General features: G+C 39.5%; 2 pseudogenes across 1 annotated transcript; both read right to left on the reverse strand.

The window, feature by feature from the left end:
• Positions 1–12,382: 12,382 nt before the first annotated feature.
• LOC143548066 (putative disease resistance RPP13-like protein 1) lies at positions 12,383–14,707 on the reverse strand (annotated as a pseudogene).
• Positions 14,708–15,020: 313 nt separating this feature from the next.
• Positions 15,021–19,250, reverse strand: LOC143548061 (casein kinase 1-like protein 10; annotated as a pseudogene). The gene is made up of 14 exons (XR_013137880.1): positions 18,799–19,250; positions 18,662–18,702; positions 17,911–17,980; positions 17,639–17,787; positions 17,472–17,567; positions 17,300–17,370; positions 17,134–17,195; positions 16,965–17,028; positions 16,800–16,884; positions 16,551–16,677; positions 16,304–16,383; positions 16,161–16,221; positions 15,655–15,776; positions 15,021–15,582 (listed from the first exon to the last, which is right to left on the reverse strand). The product of XR_013137880.1 is annotated as a casein kinase 1-like protein 10 (transcript).
• Between the last annotated feature and the right edge of the window lie 3,642 nt (positions 19,251–22,892).

Genomic DNA, 22,892 nt, shown 5'->3' on the forward strand with positions numbered 1-22,892 from the left:
AAATAAAAAAAATATTATGCCCAAATGTCTTAGAGAGGGACAAATTAATATAAAATAAAGTAAATGTGAAGAACACAGAAGTGTTTTATTGTATATAAGTTGGTTTATTTAATCATAATGAGAAGTGTAAACTGAATGTAATGCATCAATAATTAATGTAAGCCTAAAAGATGACATAATTTATGAAATTTGAACTACAGTTGCCTACTTTTTTTCTTATGATTTATGTTCGATTTCGTTACATATTTGGACAAATTAGACGATTGAAAACAACATTTCTGAAATAGGTAATTGTCATTCATTGATCACATGTACTACATACCTATGTAATATAATCAATTCAAATATATGTAATAAGAATACTATTTGAATAAAATGCATCAGCTTGTCTAACCATACTATCAATACTCTTATATTCGTCATTGTTTTATGAAACGTCTTCACTTTCGTCGTTAGTAATTTTCCACAGTTTTGCTATCAGTCTAGACATTATTATCTTTATTACATATATGTATTATACCTAACAAACACTCAGAACATTATCATCAAAGATGAAGATTAGTATCTTAATATGTATTGCATTTATGTATTAACATGACTACCTTAACATTATCATTACATATGGACATTATCATCACAACTGAACTATTAAAATGACTTAATATTCTTATTACAGATTTACATGTGCAGTATAAAGATACATGCTAAATAACATTACCATTACTATTTTCAACAGTACATATGTGCACTATAATTAATAATTCTATAGTGAAATATAACATTCATGTATTATATCTATGTAATATTCCATTAATAATGTAAATAATGGACTGATGTATGACACCACATATACAAAACACTCATAACTGGTATTATGGACGTTTAGACACTGCACATACGATCTGTTCAGATTTGACGCATTGTACACCTAATGGGCACCTATAACACACCTAATATACAGTATATACACAAATCATTCATAATAGACGCAATATATGCCTAATCAACACTTATGTAACTAATCAACAATATTGTTTGTTCGATTAACAAGAAAAAGCAAAAACAGAGACGGTTGAACGTGATTTTAGTTTAATGTGCCTAATTGATGTAGATAATGTATGAAATTGACTAGTATTATTGCTTACCTAATAGTGTTCATCGTTTTTCTGCTTGAATTCATAGTCAATTGGACGAAGTTTTTCTGTTGAATTCATAGTCAATTGGACGAAACAGATGATCCGATTGATAGTCTGCTTGATGATTGAATGATGATAGAAGAAAGACCGATTGTTTTTTTTGTGCATATTCCAATTTGAAACCCATTTCTTTTTTCTTTTTCTCCTTCATTTTTTTAGGGGTGTTGCTAAACGTACCCCCCTTACACCATTTTTACTAAATATACACCCCCTTAACTTATTAGATAAATTACTATTACCTCTTAACATTCTTTATATACATATTAGTCCATATCAAGTATTACTATTAATATATTTTTTTAGTATTAATATTGTAAATATTTATAATCTATTTTTTTTTTTAATTTTAATAGTATATATATTTATAATATCCTTATTTTACCTCTTTATCTTTTGAAAAATAAACCCTAAACCCTAAACCCGAAACGCTAAACCCTAAACCCGAAACACTAAACCCTAAACACGAACCCTAAACCCTAAACCTAAACCCGAACCCTAAACCCTAAACCATAAACTCGAAATCATAAAAAACACAACTTGTAAAAAAAATAATATGAAATCTTATTTTTGTGCTAATTTGGTAATTATATAATTTAAAGGGGTAATATGAAAGTTGGTTTTTCCAGGGGGGAGTATGACAAGCAACCAGAGGGTACATTTAGCCACACCCTTTTTTAGCCATTTATTAAGTAAAATCAATAGTTCTAGTAGAGTTATCTAGTTTTCTCTTTTAGAGGAGTTCTCTCTTGATCTATATATATATATATATATATATATATATATATTCACAGACATGCTTAAACACTAGATATTTCATGCAAATTCAATCCACTAAACCCATTTGAAATTAAATAGGTTGTAAGATATAAAAGAGTACTAGTACTCACACACATAATATTAATTGGCATTGTCAAACGAGTACATATATTAATTTTCATATTAAGTGTAACAACTTGATAGACAATTTTCACAAAAGAGAGAACAGTAAACCACAATAATACAATCTGCAATCTATCTTCCAATCAATTCTAAGGTTTTGCTCCATGCTGCGAATTATAGTAAATCAACCATGGATATAATAATCATGGTCAGTTTCTTGATACATCAACTTGTAAATTTAAGAGAGAGAAAAAAAGAGCTAAAAGAATAATTGATGCAACGGTATAAACAAAACGAAGATCGAATCACGTTGATTCAGTGAATACCCGTGATGAACTTCAGAACTCCCAAATCCCACCCAAAGGTCTAGGGAAAATGAAGAGAAAACGAAATTTATTAATATTCAAGTCTAACTTTTGGAATTACATCACAAGCATATAAAAAGACTTCCAAATACGAAATGGGCCTAAAATGGGCCATGGGCCAAACACAAACCCAAAAACAAAAAGACAAAAAGTACTGAAAAAATATAAAAAGGCCCAAAACTTCATTTAGGAGGCGTTTTTGGGCTTCGGAAGGCAGTTTGCCACAATGGGCTCCTCGTCTCAAGCTTCGATTTGACTAGTAATAGGCCTGAAATGGAGCTTCGTGGGCCAAGTTATGCCCGTTTTCGTGGGCCACCTTTGGAGACACGATCATGGGGCCTCCAAATATAACATGGCCTGTTCGTCAATACTTGGGCCTTCATCAATAATCATACAATAATTAAAGTATCATCAGTCTTGTACAAATAAACAAATCATTGAATAAATCGGCTAAATAAATGAGTTCAGATTTTTGATCTACATAGAGAAATCTGGATAATGAATCATATACAGCAAACCACGAATCAAGAAAAGAGTAAAAGAGTAAGATGATCACATAAACTTAACAAATGTAGTACTATCTGATATGGATTTTAAAATAACTCAGTTTAACGTGAGTAATCAACGCCAGACTTGACCAGATGTTGCATGTTCCTCTCTTAATCCACTTTCAAGCTTGACATTATTAAACCATAGACCAATACGCTAGTGTTCCATGCAAATGAAGCCAAAGTGAAGCCATATGAATTTGACTAAATATGACGTAACTTAAAATCAAATATTGTACGAAAATAAATCTATAATCCACTAAAGCCGTTTGAATTAAAATAAATAGGTTGTAATGGGTTTAAAGTTAAAATATTACTCCTCAAACACACGTAATATTAGCTGGACAATTTAATAGACAATTTTCACCCAAAAGAAGATCAAAAAACAAGAATTTTATGAATGGAGATAGTCCACATTGTTTGTGCTAAAACAGGGGATATGGGAGATGAAGAGGTAGGTCCCCGCAAAGCCCAGTTGGACCCGCAAGTCACACCTTGAAGAGGTACGTCTGCGCAAAGACTAACTAGTCCCGCAGGACCCACCTCGCTCAGAGAGATGAAGACCTTACACGCAGTAAGCCAGTTGTTCCCGCAGGAAAGCCTCCCTTGGTACAGCACCCTGCCTGTTCCCGCAGCTATGGGTACAAGCCAAGAAGGAAGGCTACCCTCACTAACGGTAAGGCTACACGCATGAGGCACTAACTCTTATACTTCAGCAATGTCACCGGAAGAATGAATGAGCAAGGCGGGAATATTCCCGCCCAAAAGAGCCAGTCCGTACGCTTCTGGAAGATCTTTTGTACTATACCTGCCAAGGTATGGACAAAATAGACAAGATCTGACCAAAGTAGCCCATGAACCAATCACAGGGTGACAGCTCACCGACAATAGTACGAGGAGGAGCACGCTCTAGTACAAAACGTCACTATCAGCCGCTGCCTACCCACCAGCTCCCATCGTGGCACGTACATAGCCCGTAGTTGGTGGAAAAGGAATAGTATACAGCCGGCCATGTCACTATCAGCCGCTGCCTACCCACCAACTCCCATCGTGGCACGTACATAGCCCGTAGTTGGTGGAAAATGAATATTATACAGCTGGTCGTACCTGCTTGGAAACCTACCTTCGGCTATAAATACTCCAACACCTTGGAACGGTATCATCATCTGTTCTTCTCCAGCTATTTCTCTTAATATACACTTATATTCAGAGCAATCTAGTCTGATTCTCACGCCGGAGGGTGGTCACAAGGAGGAACACCCCCCCCCCTTCTCAGTGACGAGCTCACGGTGTCTGTTTTGCAGGTCAAGAAAAATAACCATCTTTGCCGGACCTAACCCTCGTGGGAAACATCTACTTAACCCTAAGATTATCCATAATCTGCTGGGGTCATTTAGTGTTTTTCATTGGCGTCATCCGTGCATAAAGCTAGAACTAATTCTCTCTCAGTTTTTTCAAAACCTTTGGAAAGATGGTTAAGGTTACTCCGATGCCAAGGCCAACGAGTGACCAAGAAATTCCGGTAACCGTAACCCCAGCTACTGGGGGAACACCGGCGAGTACACAATTTTTACGAACACTACCCCGGTTACCCAAGCCGGGACAAGTGCAGTAAACAATCCTCCCCTGGGATTCATTGATACCCAGTTGGAGAAACAACAGACGAGGCTCCCCCGCCAAACACTTGATCAAGTTAAAGCGTGGGCAGAAGCACGTCAGAAAGAATTCCAAGCTGAGTTGGATGAACGTTTACGTTCACTCCAACAGGCTAATGACGAATTCGGAAGCACTCGACAACAGCTCAATATGAGCAATGATTGCGAGTACTTAGACGATGACTGGGAGGAGTCCGACAGCGACGCAAACCCTCGTCATAGGGCGAAAGGGAAGCGTAAGGAAACGGACTTCCAGCCGAGAAGAAATTTTGGAGAAACCTTTAAACCAAGGAACGCGGGGGGAAACCCACGTGACTTCTCAAAAACCTTCAGGCCAACTGTTGCAAATGCGGGAACGTCCAAGTTTGCAAGGGACATTGCGGAAGCAATCGCCCCGAAGAGTGCCAAACAGATGTCCAACATCGGCACTTATGATGGCATATCCGACCCAGACAATCACTTGAACAGATTCATAGCGGGGGCAACCGTCAGCAACTGGACGGAACCCACGTGGTGTTATATGTTCCAGATGACGCTGGTCGGAGCGGCCAGGGCGTGGTTTGATCGTTTACCGGTCCACCACATCTACGATTGGGCGGACTTCCAGCACAAGTTCAGCCAACACTTCAGTCAACAGAGAAAATATACTGAAGAGCAGTGGACGATCCATAACTGCGTTAGAGAGGAGGATGAATCTTTGTTAGACTTCATCACTCGCTTCAACTCAAAGAAGCTGAGTCTGGGCACCATAAGTGAAGATCTTGTTCGCGCCGCTTTCATCCAGGGCGTTGAATACCCAGAGCTTATCCGCACGCTCACGGGTAAAGACGGCATGCCATCCACATGGGATGCCATCATGACGGCAGCCAAGCGCTTTGCCGAAACGGAGAAGCAACTGGGTAGGAATCTCCCCCAGAGTACAAACCTCTACACGCAAAGGACCAGAGAGAATAATGTCCGCACCGCCCGACAAAACAAGAAGAGGAAGCTTGGTATTTGGCAGTCAAGGGTAAACTTTGACACCTCATCCAGCTCTCGCCCTCTATTAGGCGGAAGGGATAACACGCACTCATCAAGCCGGAATCCTAGATGGACGCCACTCACCAAAAGCGTCACAGAGATATTTGCCACTGAGAAACTCCCATGGCCAAAAGCTCCAATGATCCGACAGCGCCATAACGCTGATCAGAGCAAATCCTGTGACTTCCAGGGACAAAGGGCCACACCACCGAGGAGTGTACATCTTTGAAGGATATTGTCGAAACATTCGTCAAAGATGGAAAACTTACACACCTTGTGGCATCAATCAAGAATGGGGGGAGAAATGATAATCGGTACAAGGGCAACGGACGAAAGCCCATCGACATCAGCATTCACATGGTTCATGGTAACGTCAGAGGAAGAAAACGACGAACGACAGAACCATGTGCGTGGAAGGAAGCTGAATTGCGCTTCCCGCGAGTGCCAGGAGGGCCCAACAAAGAAGGCCCTATAGTCATCAAAAGCCAGCTGGGGCACTACATCACTTCCCGCACTCTTGCTGATAACGGCGCTTCGTCAACGGTCATGTACAGGCAGTTCTTCGACAAGCTAGACGACGAAGACAAAGAACGCCTGGAAACGGTCTACGCCTCGATGGAAGGGTTCGATGGCAGCACAAACACCCCCCTGGGTATCCTATCTTTCCCCGTCACTCTCACGGACGGGAAACACTCCCGCACAGAAGACGTGGACTTCGTCGTAATGAGGAAGCCACACCACACATACGACATTCTCTTCGGGAGAGACGGGATGGCAAGATTCAATGCCGTGGTATCTTCAGTCCACGGCATGATGGGGTGGCCAACAGCTGAGGGTGTAGCGATGATCACCGGTATTCCCCATGTATGCATCGCATCTGTCTCATCTAAACCCAAACCAAAGATGGCTAAACCAACCATTACCGAACCAGAAGAATGGGCCTTCAATGGCAAATACCCTGACCAGGCTGTTACCATTGGCCCAACAATCACCGATCCCACACGCACCTTGCTCAAACGCTTACTACAGAAAAACGCTGACATCTTCGCGTGGACACCAGCTGACATGACTGGTGTACCTCGAAGTAAGGCAGAGCATAAGCTCAAGTGTGACCCGGCTTTTACGCCGGTCATACAAAAGCGTCGAGTAATGGGGGCGGAACAGGCTAACGCGTGTAGAACCCAAGTCAAGGAACTCCTTGATGCGGGCATCGTACGCGTTAGTAGATATCAAACATGGGTTGCAAATCCCGTCATGGTACCGAAATCTAACAAACAATGGCGCATGTGCATAGATTTCAAAGACCTAAACAAAGCATGCCCCAAAGATTGTTACCCATTACCCGAAATTGACCTTAAGGTTGATTCATTAGCACCGTTCGCCTTAAATGCTTCCTTGATGCGTATAAGGGATACCATCAAATCCACATGGCCGTTGACGATCAGGACAAAACCGCATTTCGGACGCCCGATGGCACGTTTTGTTATCAAATGATGCCATTCGGACTTAAGAATGCCGGGTCCACATACCAACGCCTGATGGACAAAGAGTTTCATGCCTAAATTGGGAGGAACTTGGAAGTTTACATGGATGACTTGGTCACCAAAAGCCCTGAGCCAGAAGCGATGTTGAAAGACATCGTAGAAACTTTCAACACGCTCAGAAAGATAAACATGAAGCTCAACCCGAGCAAGTGTTCTTTTGGAATGGAAGAAGTGAAGTTCTTAGGAGTCATCGTTACCAAAGATGGCTTCAGAGCAAACCCTGAAAAGGTCGAAGCCATTATCAAAATGGAATCACCTACTACCATCAAACAAGCTCAGACACTGAATGGACGACTAGTTGCACTTAACCGCTTTTTGGCGAATCATGCGGATAGGTCGTTCTCATTCGTGTCAACATTGAGAAACTGTTTAAAGAAAACGCACTTCCGCTGGACACCAGAAGCGGAAGCAGCTTTTCAAGAGATTCGGTCACGCTTGATCGAACTCCCAATGCTCACAGCACCAGAAGCGGGGGAGTTAATCCTATACCTCTCCGCCACAGATAGAGCAACCGGGGCAGTCCTGCTAGTAGAACGAAAAGGCATCCAGATGCCCATCTACTATGTTAGCCGCGTCTTAACAGACGTAGAAACCCGGTACTCTACTTTGGAAAAATTAGTCTTAGCACTCGTACAGGCTTCACGCAGGTTAAGACGGTATTTCCAATGTCACCCAATCACCATTCTCACCAACTTCAAACTTGCAAAAGTTCTAGGCAAACCCGAGTTGTCAGGACGCCTAGCCAAATGGGCAATAGAATTGGGAGAATATGCGATAAAGTACAAGCCAAGACCAGCCATAAAAGGCCAGGTCTTGGCCGAATTTATTGCAGAAGTCCCCGCTTCGCGGGAGAAAGAGTGCCAGGAAGAGGCTCAACCCTCTCCAGCACAGGACATTGATGATGTCTGGCGACTCTACACAGATGGAGCAGCCAACAACGAGGGTTCAGGCGCAGGGTTGATACTAACCAACCCAGCAGGCCAAGAGTACACTTATGCTATTCGACTGGATTTTCCAAGTACGAATAACGAAGCGGAGTACGAAGCATTCTTGGCCGGATTGAGAATTGCGCGTAAGATGGGAGTGAAAAACTTGGAAGCCCACGTGGATTCCATGTTAATAGCCAACCAAATAGACGGGACGCACACGGCCGTGAACGACACAATGGCCCTGTACCTCGCACAAGCAAAAGCCCTTATGCGCGATTTCAACGATTGTAAAGTCATACACGTCAAGCGAAGCGAAAACAAATCTGCGGATGCGTTAAGCAAGCTTGCATCGTTAGCCTTCACCCAATTGGGAAAGGACATCCGCATTGAACTCCTTGGAACACCATAAGTCCCGCACAAGGAAATTTGTGTCATCCAAACCGGCACGGAAACGTGGATGACACCAATCATAAATTACCTTGCGGCGGGTATACTACCAGAGTCAAAAACACAGGCAAGAAAGATACGCTGTAAAGCACTGAACTATCAACTCGTTGATGACATACTTTACAGGCGTAATTTTCTTGGCCCACTCCTAAGATGCGTGGACAACCAAGATGCTGATTACCTCCTAAGGGAAGTACACGAAGGCATCTGCAGAGTACACGCAGGTCCACGCGCAGTTGTAGCTAAGCTAAACAACGCGGGATACTTTTGGCCGGGGATGCATACGGATGCGCTGGCATCAGGAAATGCAGGTCCTGCCAACTTTACGCACCCAACACGCATCGCCCAAAAAATGAACTTGTTCCAGTCACTTCTTCATGGCCATTTCAGAAGTGGGCCATCGATGTGACGGGCCCGTTTCCCACAGCAGCAGGGAACGTTCAGTTCCTAGTGGTAGCTATCGATTACTTCACCAAGTGGATAGAAGCAAAACCCTTAGCCCAAACAACCGCAAAACATATCAAAAAAATTATTTGGGAATTTATTATTTGTCGTTTTGGACTTCCACAGAATTTGGTGAGCGATAACGGCACCAACTTTGCTGACAAGAAGCTACAAAAGTGGCTGGAAGAACTTCAAATCACCCACACCTTTACCTCAGTGGCGCACCCGCAGGGTAATGGTGAGGTGGAAAGAGCAAATAAGAGCATCGTCGACGGCATAAAGAAAAGACTCTTGGAACATAGATCCGGCTGGGTGGACGAAGTTCCACACGTCCTTTGGGCAAACAGAACGCTGAAAAAGGCAAGTACGGGAGAAACCCCGTTCAGCCTCACCTATGGCACTGAAGCCATGGTCCCGGTCGAAATTGGTCTACCCTCACCAAGGGACTTGGCTCAACCAGAAGACAATGATGCGGAAAGACGGTTAGACCTTATGCTAACCGAAGAACGCATAGACTTAGCCGCAGCGCTTGAAGAGAATTACAAACGACAAATGCAAAAGTACTACAATACGCAGGTAAAACTCTGCAACTTCAATATCGGAGACTACATACTGCGTAACAACGAACCTTCAAACCAAGAGCGCCCAGGAAAGCTGGCCCCGGTTTGGGAAGAGCCATTCATTATCAAAGAAGTTTTGGGAAAAGGCGCATACCGGCTCGAAAGGCTCGATGGCACCCCCCATCCCAAGAACATGGAATGGAGCTCAATTACGCAAATGTTACATGTAGATCAATTTCAGGAGAATGCTCGACAGAAAAGTTAGAGTATTCGCTGGAAATCGATTAGAAGAAGAAGAGTGAAGTGAAGGTGTGAATTGAAATGCACCATCTCCCCCCTTTATATACTCATCGCAATGAATGCGATGAATTTAATGCGGAGGAGAGAGGAAGTGCAGGTGCAATGAAATGGCGACACGTGGAAAGCGCAAGCTGGCAACAGCTGTCGACAGGACGCGTGCCGTAAAATTCGCGCCCACGTGCCCAGAAACTCGCGCCCACGCGCCTGAAAAAGCGTCTGGAATGACCATATACTGTCACGTCGCCATAACTTCCTGCACATCCTGAACTGTCAGAAGAAACCGTCGGAAGACGCTAACGTCCCTTCAACAGTTTGGACTGTTCTTATCCTTTCACCAACTCTTCGAATTTCAAAAAGATTCAAAAAGATTCAAAAATAAGAGGGAATATACCCCCTCACCTTGGGAAGCAAAAAACCATAAGACAAGTGCGGGTACAGTGTCAAGGCGAAACCCTTCACATACTTAGCACTTGCAGGGAATTGAAGCCAAGAAGGATCTTGTGGGCCATGCTTGTGGAAAGGGAAATAACACCTCCGCATGGCCGGAAACGTGGACAACTAGATTGTTTGAAACTTCAAGGTGGAATTGGTAGTTTAACATAACTGATCACTATGTCCAAAACTACCAAAACCTCGTGAAGAGTCTATACAAGTGAAAGTCAACGCTCCCGACTTGCGAAGAGGTTAAACACCTACCCGCATCATAACCAAAGATCAGGCAGAAAAGTCGGGAATTTCTGCAAGTGACATTAGGAAAACCGCGGGAATAATCCCCACGGAAAACCTTAAAAAACAAAAACCTCTTTAAAACCCCTTGCTTAAAGTCCAAAAGTTCACCTCACTTATTAACAATTCATGAGAAGAACAATGGACTGGGGGGACTTGAAGAGGTAGGTCCCCGCAAAGCCCAGTTGGACCCGCAGGTCACACCTTGAAGAGGTACGTCTGCGCAAAGACTAACTGGTCCCGCAGGACCCACCATGCTCAGAAAGATGAAGACCTTACACGCAGTAAGCCAGTTGTTCCCGCAGGAAAGCCTCCCTTGGTACAGCACCCTGCCTGTTCCCGCAGCTATGGGTACAAGCCAAGAAGGAAGGCTACCCGCACTAACGGTAAGGCTACACGCATGAGGCACTAACTCTTATACTTCAGCAATGTCACCGGAAGAAGGAATGAGCAAGGCGGGAATATTCCTGCCCAAAAGAGCCAGTCCGTACGCTTCTGGAAGATCTTTTGTACTATACCTGCCAAGGTATGGACAAAATAGACAAGATCTGACCAAAGTAGCCCATGAACCAATCACAGGGTGACAGCTCACCGACAATAGTACGAGGAGGAGCACGCTCTAGTACAAAACGTCACTATCAGCCGCTGCCTACCCACCAGCTCCCATCGTGGCACGTACATAGCCCGTAGTTGGTGGAAAAGGAATAGTATACAGCCGGCCATGTCACTATCAGCCGCTGCCTACCCACCAACTCCCATCGTGGCACGTACATAGCCCGTAGTTGGTGGAAAAGGAATATTATACAGCTGGCCGTACCTGCTTGGAAACCTACCTTCGGCTATAAATACTCCAACACCTTGGAACGGTATCATCATCTGATCTTCTCCAGCTATTTCTCTTAATATACACTTATATTCAGAGCAATCTAGTCTGATTCTCACGCCGGAGGGTGGTCACAAGGAGGAACCCCCCCCCCCCCCTTCAACCCCCCCCCCTTCTCAGTGACGAGCTCACGGTGTCTGTTTTGCATGTCAAGAAGAATAACCATCTTTGCCGGACCTAACCCTCGTGGGAAACATCTACTTAACCCAAGATTATCCATAATCTGCCGGGGTCATTTAGTGTTTCTTCAGGATACGAGGTTCCAGCAAGTGCCTCTTTCAGACCTGGGCAATTGAGGAATTGTAATCTCAAAAGTGAAGAAAGCAGTCCTTGGGGTAGATCCGTCATTTCAGGGCAATGACTAAAAGTGAGATGCTGGAGGGAGGGGAGGTGTTGTGGATGCGGCAATTTCTTCAGTTTGCGGCAATCGTCAAAAAAGAGAGATTGGAGGTGTTGGAATCCCATCGTAAACGTAAATGACTCCAATTTCTCAAATTTAGTAATTGTAAGTTGAGTAAGAGAGGAAGGAAGAAGATGACGAGTAGAAAATAATTCATTACTACTACAAGCATCCCCGAACCCATCTAACCATAGTTCCACAAGTCATCCTGGAAAGTTTTGTGGCCCCCACTCTGAAATGGGCTTCTTCAACTTACCTATTGTTAGGGAACATAAATTGGGAGGCCAAAGCCCACGAGGGAAAGAAGCATCCATTCTTGGACAATTTGTTACTTCTAGTGTCTTTAACAAGGTCACATTGGGAAGCTCATAGTCAGGAAATGACTCCAGACTTTCACAATCTTCTATTCTCAATTCTGTGAGGCGAACCAAGCAGTTGAGTTCACTAATTGATTTCAGATTCGCCCAATTGTATATCCAGACCTTTTCAAGCATTGGTATCTTTTCTCCTTAAGAACTCTTTTTCAAGCACTTTGTTTCTTGAACCATATGGCTCATCACTCCATACAAGCTCCAACTCACTAAACTGTTTTTGTGAGAAGTTCGCCTCATGTGCTTGAACTGCATTTTCCACTTTGTCCAAACCTAAAATGGAAATTTTCCCACTTAGATTATTGAAATCTTTAAGTTTGGAAATTTTAAATTGGCTTTCATCTCCGATGATAATTTTCGAGAGGGTTTGTAGGCTTTTCAACTCACCAACCCCTAATGGCATTTGACTCAAAGACGGAGTGTCTCTAATGTCAAGATGTCGCAGATTTTTAAGCTTCAAGAAGTTATTAGGCAACTGATTTAATTGATTACAGCTGACTAGGATCAATGTCTCTAAGTTATAGAGATTGCACACGTTTTCCGGTAGATGTGTGATTCTAGTTCGAGATAGATTAATATACCTCAAGTGTCTTAAAGTACCAATGGTCTCTGGTACCTCGCTTATTTCAAAATTACTCAAGGATAGAACCCTTAATAATGATAACTCACGAAATAAGTCAACAAGAACCTTATTTGATAAGTAGAAACGTTTCCATTTGTTATCCACCCCAATAGACGTTGCCAAGAATGTCCTTACACTTTTGGCTCTTGTGAATGCCTCAAACTTCTTGTTAGGTACATAATCCTCACTACCAAATGACATATGACGATACTTTTCCAGCATTTCCTTCTTAATATTCTTCTCTGTCTCATTGTCTACCCTTAAAAAAACTCACTAGAAACAGTTGTTGCCAACTCATTTATCAAGTCATGCATCACAAACAACGATTAATTATTAGGCGCACGTTGAAAAAATGACCTTGACAACAACTCTTCAAATAATATATGACCCGATAGTTCTTCGGTTAAACCGCTTGGGGTTGGTAGATGCAAAAATCCTTCGGCCATCCATAATAAAACCAATTCCTCTTTGTCAAACTGGTAATCTGTAGGGAACAAGGAGCAGTATGCAAATAACTGCTTCAAGGGTGCAGAAAGATCATGGTAACTTATTCTAAGGGCCGGGAGAATTCCACCTTCATCTTTTAGTCTCCATATCTCGCTGTTTGACACTTCCTTCCAGTGCTCTATTTCATCATTTTTTGTTCTCAACAATCTGCCAATTGCTATCAAAGCCAAAGGTAATCCCCCACATTTTTTCACAATACCTTCAGCATATGGTCGGAGTGACGAATGTGAATCAAAGTTATTTACACCTAATGCATGTCGAGCAACTAAAGACAGAGCATCGTCGTCTAACAGGCTGTGCAATTGCTTGTTTAGAGGATTGCAAACCAAGTGTTTGAGCAATTGATCCTTCCGTGTTGTCATGATGATTTTGCTTCCAGGAGCGCATGCATGAAATGGGGCAACCAGGGTTTTCCAATCCTCATAACTCTCACTCCATACATCATCTAACACCAATAAAAATCGTTTCCCCCTTATGTGATCTCTAAGGGCTTCTTGAAGCAAATTAAAATTTGTAAACTCTTTGTTTATCTTTGCCATAGCTTCAAAGATCTCTTTGCTTATACGAAATCCATCAAACTCATCGGAGACACAAACCCATGCCTTGAGTTCAAAGTGATCCTTGACTTCTTTTTCGTCATACACAAGTCTTGCAAGAGTAGTTTTCCCAACCCCGCCCATACCAACTATGGGAACAACGCCATAGTTTTGACCACATGGTTCAGCAGCCAGTGACAATAAATTTTGGACCAATGCTTCTTTCTCAGCTTGCCTTCCAACAATACCAGATAGATCAACAACAGACGATTGTAATCTTCTATTATTATTATTGTTATTAATTTTTGGCCTGGAATCCACCTCTACTCTCAAACCAAAATCATCTTTCTGCTTAACTAGATATTCTAGTTTGTTGTTAATATCATCTAACTGGGCAAGCATCGTGGTACTCCGTGAGAAATTTGTGCAACATGGGATTAGCTTTCTTACCTTGCTGCTGATGGTTCTTGAGTCGTGGGTGAACTCACGACTCATGGCTTCGGTAACCCAACCATCGAGTACGTCATCTATGTCATAAGCTAAATGATGCAGATCTTTCAGCCCTTTTTTCACAGAATCATCGGTTATCTCCTTCTGAGAAGCATCAGCAAGCACACGTTGGATTTGTTTCAAGGATCTCTGCCATTTCTTCATCTCAGCATCAATTCCGTTGTAGCGAGCAATTTTTCAAAGCTGCAGAGGCCAGCTTATCAAAGAGCACATTGACGAACGCAGAAACCACCATTTCAGCCATGATTGTAGAGGTGAGATTGTTGATGAAACGTACGGGTAAAGTTGTGAATGGTTCATTTAGATTTATGACCAACATGTCAAGTATTGTTTTGCACACTCAAAGCATCAATTGTCGGCCAATAAGAAAAAGCAGCAGTATATATTCTTCTATCTGCTTTTGAAGAAAAAAATATATTCTTCTATCTGCCTCTGAAGAAAAAAATATATTCTTTGCTTGATCATTGTCTGCCTTTAACAATAACTGCTAAATACAAAAATTTTGAAATGGAACCTTTACAAAACCTATATAATATAACATTGATAAGAAAAATATCACACGCCTAAAAATAAAACAAGAGTATATCCATACTTTCAAATTTAATCCACAAAATATAAGTGAACTGACATAATTGTAGGGTTGATTAGACATAAATACAAGAAAATAAAAAGCCAAATCCAGTTTCAATGATTCTTCAACATAAACATTTTGACAAGAGCATATGAACATCCACCTCGAAGTGAGATACACTCTTCCTTCAAAGCCGCAAGATCAGGAATAAATCTTTCTTAAAGATTTCTGTTGTAATGAGAGAGAACGGTTATTCGGATGAGCCCACAACCAAACAACCGGCTTTTTATTTCCTCTTGCCAATAGTTAACAGTTCAAAGCTTCTCATGGCGTCATCACGACCACCTCTTGATGAGGGTACCGCCCGTGTGAAAGATGATGACTTGGACTCGAACCCGGGTTGTGAGTGGAGCCTTTGAGTGGTTGATATGCGACCGCTACCTGAACCCAGCCGGTTTCGACCGGCTCTCACTTGGCTCGCCAGATGAGCTTGGTCTGCTGCTTGATATGACTGCTCGCTTTGAAGTACTACTTGTTCGTGTAATGCGGGTTCTGTCTGACTCGCCATGCTGAATACACAAATGAAAATGTAATTTTAAGCATGAATGAAATTATTTTGTTATGTAATTAAAATAACCCACCGCTTCTTTAGATGGTGTTGTGTGTTCTGATGATCTGTGTCTTGTATAATCACCATGCAAACCAGAACGTCTAGCAAATGACTCCACTGTGCCCGGGAATCTATCTTTAACCTCTGCTCTCACTAAAACATATAAATATAAATTATCACCAGGCTTTCCACCCCACATTATTGTAAGTTATAATTATACAAACACTGCCATCTAGGGGTGTTCAACAAATCGAATGTCAAATATTCAGATTCTGATATTTTAAAGCTGGATTCAGATTCGAAATAAATTCGACAATCCCGAATATGATTCAAATCAAATTTCAAAATTTTCAAGTCCGATTCGAATATTGAACACCCCTGCTACCATCCATTATTCAAAACAAACCATAAAGAATCTTGACATTATATGTATACACACACACACACACACACATATATATACCAACACACAAAAAAAACTCCTAAATACAGAGTTACAAAAAAAAGTAGAGTGCAAATAAACAAAAAAAAACATACCTGGTGTTTTTTCTCCTCTTTCTGCTGAAGGCCCTGGATTCAGTGGTAATTTGCCAGCAGTCTGATTTGTAGTAGAAGTTAACAATTACAGAAAGCACATCTAAATGATTGATGAAATAAAAAATAATATAAGAAATTCTTACCCGTCCTCTAGAACTGGAACCTGAACCAACTTGAGGATACTTCAAAACAGTCCAGTCAAAAACATAGTCAAACTGATAACCTGAAACACAAACACCGCGCATAGATCTATTTCAATAGCAATAACTAACAATAACAATAACAATAATAAGAATAATAATGGTACGATGATAACGCATAGTTTATGTGATGATAAAGAATTGAGAATCAACAACAAATTCTCTTAAAACACAGTATTCAGACTTTCACCTTCTCGAATGAAGAGGTCACGGAAAAGCCTTTTCAGGTAAGAGTAATCTGGTTTGTCATCAAACCGCAATGATCGACAATAATGAAAATACGATGTGAATTCGGTTGGATAAGACTTGCAGAGCACCTGTAGATTTTGTTCATTTAAAAGTCACTTTATTAAGAAGTTAACAATGAGCATTCTTATGATTCCCATGTCACTTAATTATAATCAAGAAGTGCTTAGAATATGTTTGATCTTAAGAATACCTCTATAGAAGTAATCATCTTCTTTTCACTAATTTTATCATACTTTTGCTTCTTAGTGCCGGCTTTCAGACCCTGCCAAGGAAGGCTGCAACCACATAAACACAGGTATAATGTTAGTGGAAATTTTTAAAAAGAAAGAATTAAATAAAATGTTATATATTCAACCTTCCTCTCAAGAAATACATGAGCACGTAACCAAGAGACTCCAGATCATCCCTCCTGCTTTGCTCTACAATTATAAATAAACCAAAATCATGACAAATAATTTGAGCCGAGAAAATTATTATTAAAAATATTAAATCATGGAATATTCCGAACGAGCATAATTACTTACCAACACCAAGGTGAGTATTAACACTCGCGTAACGGGCTGTACCCGTAAGATTTTTATTTTCCCTGATAAAAATTACAAGAAAATATTAGTTATGATACAAAACAAGCAAAATAAAGAATATAAAAATATCATTTCCATTCAAGTTTTGGCATAATCAATTCCAAACCTGTATGGTATATGCTTGTGTGTCTGAGCATCTCTATACTTTTTTGCAAGACCATAATCTATAATATAAACCTGTTTCAATATAAACAAACAGACATATGTTGATAAATAAGTTTAAAACAAAACTATCCAAATTTAACATTATAAAGATCATAACTTGTGAACTAGAATACCTGATTTGCCTTTCGTCCTAAACCCATCAAAAAGTTGTCTGGTTTTATATCGCGGTGAAGAAAACCTCTTGAATGCATATATTCAACTCTATTTATCTGCGTAAAGCAATAAAAAATGTTGATGCAGTATGCTCAATTAAACTAGCTACAGAAGGTGTGATACGTACCATCTGATCTGCAAGCATTAACACTGTTTTCAAAGTGAACTTGCGATTACAGTAATTAAATAAATCTTCTAAACTTGGTCCAAGAAGATCAATGACCATAGCATTATACTCTCCTTCAACTCCAATCCATTTGAGGTGTGGAACACCAGCTGTGTTAGTTTAAAAAGAGCGTACGATAAGTTTCTTTAGTGTTTTGACATAAATAAAACAATATATATATACAAATAGAAAGATGAGAATAATGATAAAAAATAAAAAAACATGAAACTCACTTCCTCCTTGAAGCAGCATGTACAATTTGGCCTCATAGTGAAGCTGCGGGTGCTTGGTCTTAACAGATTCCTGAGAACACATACAAAATAAGGCCACACACACACGAAAAGAGCAATGAAATATATTTTAGGTGAACTTTAGCTGATTACTCTGCTGGTTTATTTGACTAGCCATTGCTGTAAAATCAATTAAATTTTAAATTCAGTATTAAAAAAATGAATGATATTACTACCTGTTACTTGAGGTATTAAGTTACTGATCTTTACTCTTCCATTTACATTTAAACTTAAGTCATTTACTCTTATGTTTGGTCAACCTATAGCCTCAAATTTTACCTCTGTTACTGTAGCCATTAACTTAACGGCATTTACATTTGAATGTAAGCTAATTACTCTTATGTTTAGTCAAACTTAAGCACAAATTTCACTACTAGTTGCTAACTCTTTGGTAATTCTGTAACTTTTGAAATAATTCTATTTATATATATAAAGTGTTTTAAATTCATTCACTTTGCTAAATGTAGCTATATCCTTATAAATACTCATTTACAGTCTTCCAATCTAATTAAAACTTAAAACTCTAAAAACATAACTTGGTAAAAAATTTCCACATAACATAAATAGTAATACACAAAACAGAACACAAAAACCTTAAATAGCAAAATCTACTTGCCACTTTAAGCAAACAAACACAGTTACATATGATTAATATGCATCACATGCATAAATGTAAAAAACCATAAACACATACCAATTTGACAGCAACTTCTTCTTTAGTTTGAAGATTCACTCCTGCAAGTAATAATATTAACAAAACCAATCACAAATGCAACATAACCATAGAATATTAAAAAAAAAACTAAATAAAATTAAATAAATTATTATTACCTAAATAAAGCTCTCCAAAAGATCCACTACCAATCTTCCTACCAAGCTTAAACTTGCTACCAATCACATGATCCATTATTAAACCCTAACTTATTCTTCAAACAACCAACTCAACTACAAGTTAATTAGTTGAAACAGTTTCACGGCATCAAAAGCTAAGATCCTCAAAACCCACTTAGATCCATCAAAATCAAAACCCAGATTCGAAAAACAGAAACTTTGGTATGAAGATTAAGAATTGGTTGATTAAGAACAAACCCTAGAAGTGGATAGATAAAAAGGGGAATAATTATTAATTAAGATAAGATAGTGGGTTTGTGTAAAAAAGTAATTAAGAAGTCATCAACAACAGTGATAAAATAATGTATTGATTGATTGATTGATTGATTGATTGAGTCTAGGGTTTGAGATTGGAAACAAGTGAAGAAGAAAAGCAGACGACGGATAACAAGGATTAGTAGGGCACCGCGACCTTTTACTTTGTTACCAAATTTTGCTTATCAATATTATTAACTTTTTTTTCCCACCCGAAAGCCCAATGGCAAAAGACGACCTCTTATGTCTGTGATTAGGGCAGTAACAAACTAAACGTTCAGCGAGCGAACAGTTTGTGAACTGTTTGACATAAGTTCGTTTATATATGTCCGTTTAATAAATGAACTAACATGAACAACAAATTCCGTTCGATTACATCATGTGAAGTGGGCGCTTCCCACTCTCATGGCGCCCCAAAGCACCGGGAACATTAGGTGCTTTGGAGGAGAAAGTGTTTCCCACAAAGCGCCAGCAAGGAGATGATTGGTGGGTTTTTATTTTATTTAATAAAAATTAATAATATTTTAATAAAAATTAATAATAATGAGGTAATGGTTTGAGCAGGTACATCATTTTTAGCAAAAAAAAAAAAGAAAAGAAACACTCATATGGTGTCATATGGTGGTGTGACGTCACATGACGTAAAATGCCCCCATAGAGGCTTCATCTGTTACACATGGTCTTAGTTAAACATGCGAACCTGAACAAAGCCATTGTTCGGTCAATTGTGTTTGTGAGCATTCGGTAATGTGTTCATCAATGTTCGTTCATGTTTTGTATATGTTGTTCATGAACATTTTATATTCTTTAATGTATTACTCGTAACATAAAATTAAAAACCATATTTTCACATTGTTTTTGTATTTTGTTTTTCTATTTTCTTTCTTATTGCTGAATACATTGGTCTCAATCTCTAGTCTCCGTCAAATTTATTTGTGTTTGTGAACACATTCATTTCCTTAATGAAAAATCACGAACATAAAATCCCGTTCAGTAAGTTTTTGTGAATCGTTCGTGAACATATTAATTCCTTAACAAACGAAGATGAACAAGGCTTTGTTCATGTTCGTTCGTTTCGTTTGCAGCACTATCCACGATCGCAAACAGCGTTAGATAGTCCAAAACCACCATCTCATGTTCCTGAGAAAACTCACCAATCGAACGGTCACTGAAAACCCGGTTGGTATCGGCTTTAAACTTGCAGCCTCTATTCCAAATCTCCATTTTTTCTCTTATGCAAGTCGAGCTAAAACTCATAAACTAGTTTTATGTTGTTGCTTGATTAAAATCATGGAAACCATGGAAAATAATATTTGCTTTATGATAATGTAAAATTAAATCATTAAAAGAATATATATATATATACAGAGAGAGAGAAGGGTTTAAATAAGAATAAAGAGTTTCCTAAGAATAGTAAGAACCAACAATTTTTTGACATTTGACATTACAAACTATGGTGCAAGAATAAATCTAACATTTCTTATTTTTTTAATAAGATTCTAAATATGCTTCTTTTATAATTATTCTAACATTTTTAATAAGTGGAAAATTCATTTTCATTATAATTATTCCAACATTTTTAATAAGCTTCCAAATATGCTTCTTTTATTTCACTAGACTATTTCTTGTTTTTTATTAATTTTTTCTAGGGTGTAAATTTTCTATACAATAACACAAAATTTACAGACTTGAGTTGAGATATATCTTTAAATCGGTAAAATTACGTAGTTACATGGGTATCTTTTGAAAGCTTTTTCAGGTTGACTTGTTTATATTTATAGTATTTTTGATTTTTTGCATTTTTAGTAAACATGATATCACTTTTAGTAAACAGATCAAGGTTGACTTGTCTATATTTATAGTATTTTTGATTTTTTTTCATTTTTAGTAAACATGTTCACTTTTAGCAAACGGATCAAGATTTCACGGTGGCATGTCTCAACATTGGCACCAAAGTAGGAAAAACAAACAAATAAACAAATCAAGTAATCAACAAACATGTTTCAAGGGTACTTAACTAAAACAAGTAATGAAATTTCATATTGCTTACCAAAACAGTATATCATCAACTAAATGATTGTTCAACATATACTACCCATACCTCCAATATAATATGGTTCACAATCAAAATTGTTCGGTCAATATTAACCTATACCTACCTCCAATCACTTTATATCCCCCTCCAAAAGCTATACCAAAGTACTACCAATGATACCCCACTCAATTGTTAAAAATGTTCAAGATATCTGCATAATCCAGAGTAACATCCGAACCAACTTCACCTGAACCACCCTCATCATCCGAATCACCTTTTTTCTTCTCCACAGAAGCCCCTTAACCATCTTCACCATCTTCTTTACTCTCTTCAGCACCATCCTCACTAGCCCTCTCCTCATCACTACCCGAACCTGTTTCTTTCCCATTCCTAACACCGTCCTTCAACACTTCAGTTTCATCATTCACTCCGATGCTACGAGAACCAACACCATAACCTTTCAAAAACTTACTAATGCGGCATGCATCAGCAACAATCCCTAACCCCGCCCTAGCCTTGTTCAGGGTTAGTCCAGACAATTTCTTCTTAATAGATCCAGAAACGCCACCGACGGTGGCAGAACCTTTACCATCGCCGCCGCCGCCGGAACCTTCACCACCTTCGACGGAACCTGCCTTCACCTTCATATCATTTTCAGACTTCTTACCTCCGACGGCACCATAACCTTTCACAAATTTACCAATTTGGCATGCATCAGTAGCAATCCCTAACGCCGCCCTAGCTTATACGTCAGAACCTTCACCGCCGTCGACGGAACCTTCACCACTGTTGGACGTAATTTCCGTTAGATCGACCCATTGAGTCTATGATGAGTTGGTGTCTTGTTTATCAAGTTGAGCACGTAACTTGGTTTACATGAAGTAAATTACTTGATGAACAAGTTGAGCCAATGACTTGGACAACAAGGAATTTATTTATTAATTATTATTTAAATATGTTTTACTATTTAGTATTTCCGTATGATAAGGAGTTTGTATTCTAGTCTAATTAGGTTTTCATGTTTAAACTAGTATATATACCCGAGCTTGTGGGTTATATTATGGTGAGTTTAAGAATTGTAATTTTCGAGGTAATGAGAATTACAAAGATCGAGCTTATGATCTAAACTATTATTTTGTGTTTATCGATCCTGGTCACCAAACTTCAACCATCGTCGTTGCCTTCGGTATCTTTTCCACCGCAGTCGCCAGAACCTTCACCACCTCCGCGACAGGGGCAGATTCAAGGCCAAATGACGGTGGGCAAAGGCCCACCGTCCGACCCGTGTTCAACCTATGTTCTTAGTGTAGTTAATAGACCGATATTCTTGTTAAAGCTCAAGTGCCCAACCTCCGATCGTCGGATTTTATGTTAACCGGAATATGCACCTCAAACTCTTAACTATTCTCTCATTAAGCATGAATAAAAGTGTAAGTGAGAGCTATATACAGGAGAGGGGGAGAAAGAGAGAGAGAAGTGTAGAAAATGAAGAACAAGGTGGTGAGTTTCTTGTGATAAAAAGAGTGATTTCATATTTATTAAATTCTTTTTCTTTTTACTCTTTGAAGACACTAGTTTTTGACATTCTGTGACCATTAAATTTTCAAAAATTATTCATTTTAATAAAGTAGTAGGTAACGTTTATCCATTAAAATTTAGCATAAACTATTACTACTATTATAAAATTGAGTTTAAAAATTGTATGCGAATTGCATTTTTTACAGGGATTACTCTATATAATAGT

This window comes from Bidens hawaiensis, unplaced genomic scaffold (genome assembly GCF_021521415.1).
Source record: "Bidens hawaiensis isolate Kalapana, Puna unplaced genomic scaffold, B.hawaiensis_p1.1 tig00014902_1, whole genome shotgun sequence".
Classification (NCBI taxonomy): Eukaryota; Viridiplantae; Streptophyta; class Magnoliopsida; order Asterales; family Asteraceae; genus Bidens; species Bidens hawaiensis.